General features: G+C 41.7%; 1 protein-coding gene across 2 annotated transcripts in view; it reads right to left on the bottom strand.

Annotated features, from left to right (window-relative positions):
• LOC116546385 (E3 ubiquitin-protein ligase RNF216-like) overlaps window positions 1–6,954 on the bottom strand; it is a 24,882-nt gene extending 17,928 nt beyond the window's left edge. The window contains exon 1 of one of the 2 annotated variants that reach the window (XM_032272654.1): window positions 6,482–6,954. The gene's annotated coding sequence lies outside the window, so the exon portion shown is untranslated. The remainder of the gene's footprint in view (window positions 1–6,481) is intronic. The other variant, XM_032272655.1, reaches the window with a different exon arrangement.
• Window positions 6,955–7,030: the final 76 nt, after the last annotated feature.

Raw genomic sequence — 7,030 nt, 5'->3', positions numbered from 1 at the left:
AAAAAAAAAAAAAAAAAAAAAAAAAAAAAGAAAAAGAAAAAGAAAAAGAAAAAAACATGTTTGAGAGGGTCATCTCTTTCCAATTCGTATTTTCAACAATATTAAGAACTTTAGATACTGAAATGTTACAGATATGAAGTTCCACACAGAAGAAATCAGAAGCTCTCACTAGACACTGTCAAAATTCACTTCTAGTTTAATCCCTTCAATATCCTTACCAACGGAATTCTTCTGAAGGTTAAGTGACATTTGGAAGCACAGAAAATGAAGGACAAAGATTTTCCTCCACAGAAACAAGTGGTAGCCTCTGTTCTAATATCTGCACTCTGGGGCAAAAGCAGTGGGGAAGCCTGTCGGACTTCAAACTGCCCAGCTCTTCACATGATCTCATGCTTGAGCTGACCTGACATGCTAGCAGATCTAGAGAAGGCACTCCTGCAAGAGTAAGTCAGGCTAGTAATCCAACCTTGCAACTCTTTGAGAGTTGTTGCTGCCTTCATCCAACTGAAGCTGACCACGTGTGTGAGTGAAAGGTCTAAGTTAACCAGCCAGAATAGACTACCTGCCATGTGAAGTTCTCTGATGAATAGGCCCTTGCTGCTTAAAGTGGCCAGATGGCTGGGCGCGGTGGCTCATACCTGTAATACTAGCACTTTGGGAGGCCGAGGCAGGTGGATCACAGGGTCAAGAGATGGAGACCATCCTGGCCAACATGGTGAAACCCTGTCTCTACTAAAAATACAAAAATTAGCTGGGTATGGTGGTACATGACTGTAATCCCAGCTACTTGGGATGCTGAGGCAGGAGAATCACTTGAACCTGGGAGGTGGAGATTGCAGTAAGCCAAGATCGCACCACTGCACTCCTGCCTGGTGACAGAAAAGGCCAGATGGTTCCATCTGAAGGTCATTTAAAGACGCACATAAAGCAACTAAGACTGAGGTACAACAAAATCCCAGCCTGCTCAACTCAGCTTTGGGCCTCACTTCCAGTTTACATTAGCAACATTTTAGTTTAGTTGTGAAATTAATATTGTCCTAGGAGCCCAGGGACTAATGGAAAGGAAAGCAGTGTCAGGAAAACAAGATTGGCTTGAAAAGATGCAATACTATTACTGTACATTCCCTTGCTTTCTGGATTTCATGGGTATTTTTATGTGTTTAAGGATCAGTGTTTGCTTCTGAGTGACACAAAAAGCACAGAGAGTCAGCAAGTCCCTAAAAATAAGTCCATGTGTAAGACTTAGGAAGTAGGAGAACAGAACTGTAACAGGCGTCAATTTGATTATATTTTAATGATGTTTTATAATCTTGAAGATATATAAAATATGATGTTCATTCACAGAAGGGGAGGGAAATATTAAAGTATACTCAATTTATATGAGGTTAAGTTGTTAAAAAATACTAAAACATGGTATCTGGTATTCAAATCACTATTATACAAATAAGCTAAGTTTATACTTTTTCTATCATTTACATTTTCTGTAATTAAACAAGTATTATATTTGACAACTAGAAAAACATTACCCCCCAAAAAAAGGAATTCAAAGAGAGAAGTAAACAATTCACATGCAAGGGAGATACAGTTAGTAAATAAATATATGAAAAACACAGCCAGTTATCAAAGATACGTCACCTAGACTACTTTATGCCTAGTTAACAACTACAAAAAAATAACATCCTAATTCAGTACTGCTGAAGAACTGTTAAAGCAATTCACACATATAAGTTGCTTTTTAGATGACTGGAAGCCTACAAGAAATTTTTCATTGTAAAAAGGTAGTCATCACTGCTCAATTTTGCTGTAAACCTAAAACTGCTGTAAAAAATAAAGCTCTATTAAAAATACAAAAACTAGGGCCGGGCGCGGTGGCTCAAGCCTGTAATCCGAGCACTTTGGGAGGCCGAGGCGGATGGATCACGAGGTCAAGAGATCGAGACCATCCTGGTCAACATGGTGAAACCCCGTCTCTACTAAAAATACAAAAAATTAGCTGGGCATGGTGGCACGTGCCTGTAATCCCAGCTACTCAGGAGGCTGAGGCAGGAGAATTGCCTGAACCCGGGAGGCGGAGGTTGCGGTGAGCCGAGATAGCGCCATTGCACTCCAGCCTGGGTAAGGAAAGCAAGACAGACTTTTTCTAAAAAAAAAAAAAAAAAAAAAAAAAAAAGTGTTTGAGTCATGCAAAAACTTCAAGACAGGAATCTAAAGTAGTTTCAAACTAACACTGCCCCTGGGGACTTGAAAGCAGCATGACAGGCTGGTCTTGAACTCCTGACCTCAGGTGATCCCCCTGCCTCAGCCTCCCATAGTGCTGGGATTACAGGTAGGAGCCATGCACCTGGCCTTTCCTTAATCTTTATAAATTTTACTTAACATGCCCCTGGGAACTTGCAAGAAGCAAAAGCAAATCCTCTCTAAAGAAACCAACTCTATCAAGACCTCAACACATGAGCTTACAGTTAAACTTAGAAAACACACAAGAGAGCAAGGCACCATGGAAGCCGGCAGGAACAGAATACGATTCCCAAGAACCTAATATATCAGAACAATCAAACTCACATAGAAGCTATGTTATTGTTTGAGAAAATACCAACTACTTGTTAACAATAAAAAAAAAAAAGAAGAGAACGTATGTTATTGTTTAAAGAAATAAAAAGGATTAAAAATACAGGCAAAGAGCAAAACTCTAGGAAAATAACCAAGCGGATTAAAAGCTAAAATATGATAACTGAAATACAGTAACACAGTGGATGGATTAAAAGGAGATTACACTTGGGCAGGGTGAGGTGGCTCACGCCTGTAATCCAGCACTTTGGGAGACCAAGGCAGGCGGATCATGAGGTTAAGAGATGGAGACCTTCCTGGCCAACATGGCGAAATGCCATTTCTACTAAAAATACAAAAAATTAGCTGGGTTTGGTGCCACGTGCATGTAGTCCCAGCTACTCGGGAGGCTGAGGCAGGAGAGTCGCTTGAACCTGGGAGACGGAGGTTGCAGTGAGCTGAGTTCATGCCACAGTACTCCATCCTGTGCAAAAGAGCAAGACACCGACTCAAAAAAAAAAAAAAAAAAAAAAAGTAGATCATACTCTACCAAAGAGAAGTTTGTGGGCTAGAAGACGGCTCTGAAAAGATCATCCAGAACGTATCTCAGAGACAAAGAGGTGGATTTAGAGACATGGAAGATGTGGGAGAAGTTACATAAGACAGGAAATAGCTACAAAATTTCCAGAACTGACCAATATCACCAATCTATGGCCTCATAGCCTACGTGCTTAACGGTTTTGCCTTACTGAGAAGCATGTTAAGTAAAATTTATAAAGATTAAGGAAAGGCCAGGTGCATGGCTCACACCTGTAATCCCAGCACTATGGGAGGCTGAGGCAGGGGGATCACCTGAGGTCCAGGAGTTCAAGACCAGCCTGGCCAACATGGCAAAACCCCGTCTCTACCAAAAATACAAAAATTAGCTGGTGTGGTGGCTCATGTCTGTAATCCCAGCTAATCGGGAGGCCGAGGTAGGGGAATCTCTTGAACCTGGGCCTGGGCAACAAAACGAAATTCTGTCTCAAAAAAAGATTAAGAAAAAAACCTTCATGTTAAGTTTGAATTGGAAATTATGAATATGAATTTCTGATTTAAAAAACAACTACTGGGCTGGGTATGGTGGCTCACGCCTGTAAACCCAGCACTTTGGGAGGCTGAGGCGGGTGGATCACTTGAGGTCAGGAGTTCGAGACCTGGCCAACATGGTCAAATCCCCGTCTCTATTAAAAATACAAAAATTAGCCTAGTGTGGTGGCAGGCGCCTATAATCTCAGCTACTTAGGAGGCTGAGGCAGGAGAATCACCTGAACCTAGGAGGCACAGGTTGCAGTGAGCTGGTATCACGCCACTGCACTCCAGCCTGGGCGACAGAGCAAGACTCCATCTCAAAAACAAACAAACAAAAACAACTACCAACCAAAATATTTCCTTGGTCTGTCCCTTGAAAGGACCTAGACAGATGACATGCCAGTAGCAATGGTGAGCACATCTAGCCCTGAGATGTTTAAAAATATCAATCCTCATTTTAAGAAAGCTGGGTCTCTCGGAGAATGAATGATTTCAGGTTCTGGGCAGAGAATTCAAGGTAAGCCTGGGACAACAAGGTATACTAGGAAGCAAGGAAGTACTCAAAGACTAAAGGCATCAGATCAAAAGACACTGGTGGTCAAATCTGGGACAATTTCAGTATCAAAAAGAAAATGATTGTGACTGATCTAAAACACCACTTAAAAACTCTTAAGTCCACAGTTACATTTTTTTTTTTTAAAGACGAAGTAAAAATCTTTACAGCAGAATGTCAGATAATAATATAGGTGGTAGATACATGGGTATTCATTGCACAGTCTTTCAACTTTTTATATTTGAAACTGCTAGATGGGGAACGTTAATGGTATTTTTAAAAAAGTAAGTGAGATTAACAGGCTAAAGAGATAAATACATTAAGAAACCTGGATGCAGTCCTGTTTAAATCTGATGACAGGCCAGGCGTGGTGTCTTATGCCTATAATCCCATCATTTTGGGATGCCAAGGTAGGTGGATCATCTGAGGTCAGGAGTTCGAGACCAGCCTGACCAACAGGGTGAAACACCATCTCAATACAAAAATTAGCTGGGCGTGAGGTCCCATGCCGGTAATCCCAGCTACTCAGGAAGCTGAGGCAGGAGAATCACTTAAACCCAGGAGGCGGAGGTTGCAGTGAACCGAGATCATACCATTGCACTCCAGCCTGGGCAACAAAGCAAGACTCTGTTTCATAAATAAATAAATATCTGATGACAGTGGTTGCCTCTGTACAGAGGTGGTGGGATCAGACAAGGCTACTACCCACTCCAACAGTGTCACTGTACAAATTAGAAAAAAGTACCTACATTGAGTTAAGTACCTGGAAAGAGACCCTTCCTTCTCAGCCTTGGCAGGGAAGAAACTCACCTGCACCCATGACTGTGAGTTATAGTATGGGACATGAACTTTGAGGAAAGGTGTTTGGTGAACTGTCTATTTTGTTTAAATTTACAATTAGGCTGAGTGTGGTGGCTCACGCCTGTAACCCCAGCTCTTTGGGAGGCCGAGCAGGGCAGATCATGACGTCAGGAGTTTGAGACCAGCCTGACCAACATGGTGAAACCCCCATCTCTACTAAAAATACAAAAATTAGCCGGGCGTGGTAGCACGCGCCTGTAATCCCAGCTACTCAGGAGGCTGAGGCAGGAGAATTGCTTGAACCTGGGAGGTTGACATTTCAGTGAGCCAAGACTGTCTCACTGCACTCTAGCCTGAGCAACAGAACGAGACTCCATCTTTAAAAAAAAATTTTTTTTGGGCCGGGCGCGGTGGCTCAAGCCTGTAATCCCAGCACTTTGGGAGGCCGAGGCGGGTGGATCACGAGGTCAAGAGATCGAGACCATCCTGGTCAACATGGTGAAACCCCGTCTCTACTAAAAATACAAAAAAATCAGCTGGGCATGGTGGCGCATGCCTGTAATCCCAGCTACTCAGGAGGCTGAGGCAGGAGAATTGCCTGAACCCAGGAGGCGGAGGTTGCGGTGAGCTGAGATTGCGCCATTGCACTCCAGCCTGGGCAACAAGAGCGAAACTCCGTCTCAAAAAAAAAAAAAAAAAAATTTTTTTTTTTACACAACTGTTTCACCTCTGCAGGTCAGAGGAAGGGGAAGAGTATGAGACTTATTTTTCCTTTTATAATCTTCAGGAAAACTTACTTTTTAAAAAGGCATATATATTAATAGAGATATGGTCTCATTCTGTCATCCAGGCTGGCATGCAGTAGTATGAATATAGCTCATTGCAGCCTTGAATTCCTGGACTCAGGCACTCCTCTTGCCTCAGCCTCCCAAGTGCTGTGATCTGGCCCATATTTATCCCTTTTATAATAAAAATTAAGAAATGCTTCCATGTATTTCTCCAAACAGAGTGGTTGCAGAATATTTTGTTACAATTGTAGGGAAGAAAATGTCTTCTAACATCTTGACTAAAACACAGGTAGTATCAATGCTCAGAAACTCAGTCTCATAATTCTATAACCATGCAGTATTCCACAAGATCCAGAAAACAGTCTGTATATGACTAATATCAGAATGAATAAGGTCACTAAAAAAGACATAATGCCAAGTGAAATAAGCCAGTCAGAGAAGAACAAATACACGACGTCCCTGATAGTAGTCAAATCCATGAAGACAGAAAGTAGGACGGTAGGTGCCACTGGCTAGGGAGGGGAATGGGGAGTGTGTTTAATGGGGACAGAGTTTCAGTTTGAGAAGATGAAAGCGTTCTGGAGATGGATGATGGTGATAGTTGCATAATAATGTGAATTTACTTAACACTGAATTGTATATTTAAAAAGGACTAAAACGACAAATTTTATGTTATATATATTTTACCACCACAACAAAAAAACTATGGTAGTATACTTACACATTCAGATCATAATAATTCTTCAAATGAATTATTTCCTCAATAAATCCATTTGCTACATCTGGAAATCTTGCTTCCTAGAAACAAATAAGAACGTAATTTACATTTCATTCACTAGAATGGTTTCAAATGGCAATACAAGACAGATGGCAAAAAGTATAATAAAATGACTAAAGACTAGAAAAGGGCTGTGAAGTAGGTCTGTGTGTGTCTTCAAGTTCAAAACTAGTTCCCAGATCAATCTGTCTACACAGAAGACAAGGTCTAGAAAGGTCTCCAGATCTGGTCCTCTGTCCCCATGTTACAGATCCATTCATTATTGTTTCAACAAATATTGAGCAGCTGTCTAGGCAAAGGAAATCAAAACACAAATAAGGCACAATCCCATAAGAGTCCTCGAGCAGCACACAATCTAGTGGCTAGATAAAAAAACACTTGGGCGGCCATGCACGGTGGCTCACACCTGTAATCCCAGTGGGAGGCCGATGGGGGTGGATCACCTGAGGTCAGAAATTTGAAACCAGCCTGGCCAACATGGTGAAACCCCGT

This window comes from Sapajus apella, unplaced genomic scaffold (genome assembly GCF_009761245.1).
Source record: "Sapajus apella isolate SASKATOON/1434 unplaced genomic scaffold, GSC_monkey_1.0 scaffold829, whole genome shotgun sequence".
NCBI classification, from domain to species: domain Eukaryota; kingdom Metazoa; phylum Chordata; class Mammalia; order Primates; family Cebidae; genus Sapajus; species Sapajus apella.
This window is presented reverse-complemented; position numbering and strand designations above follow the sequence as displayed.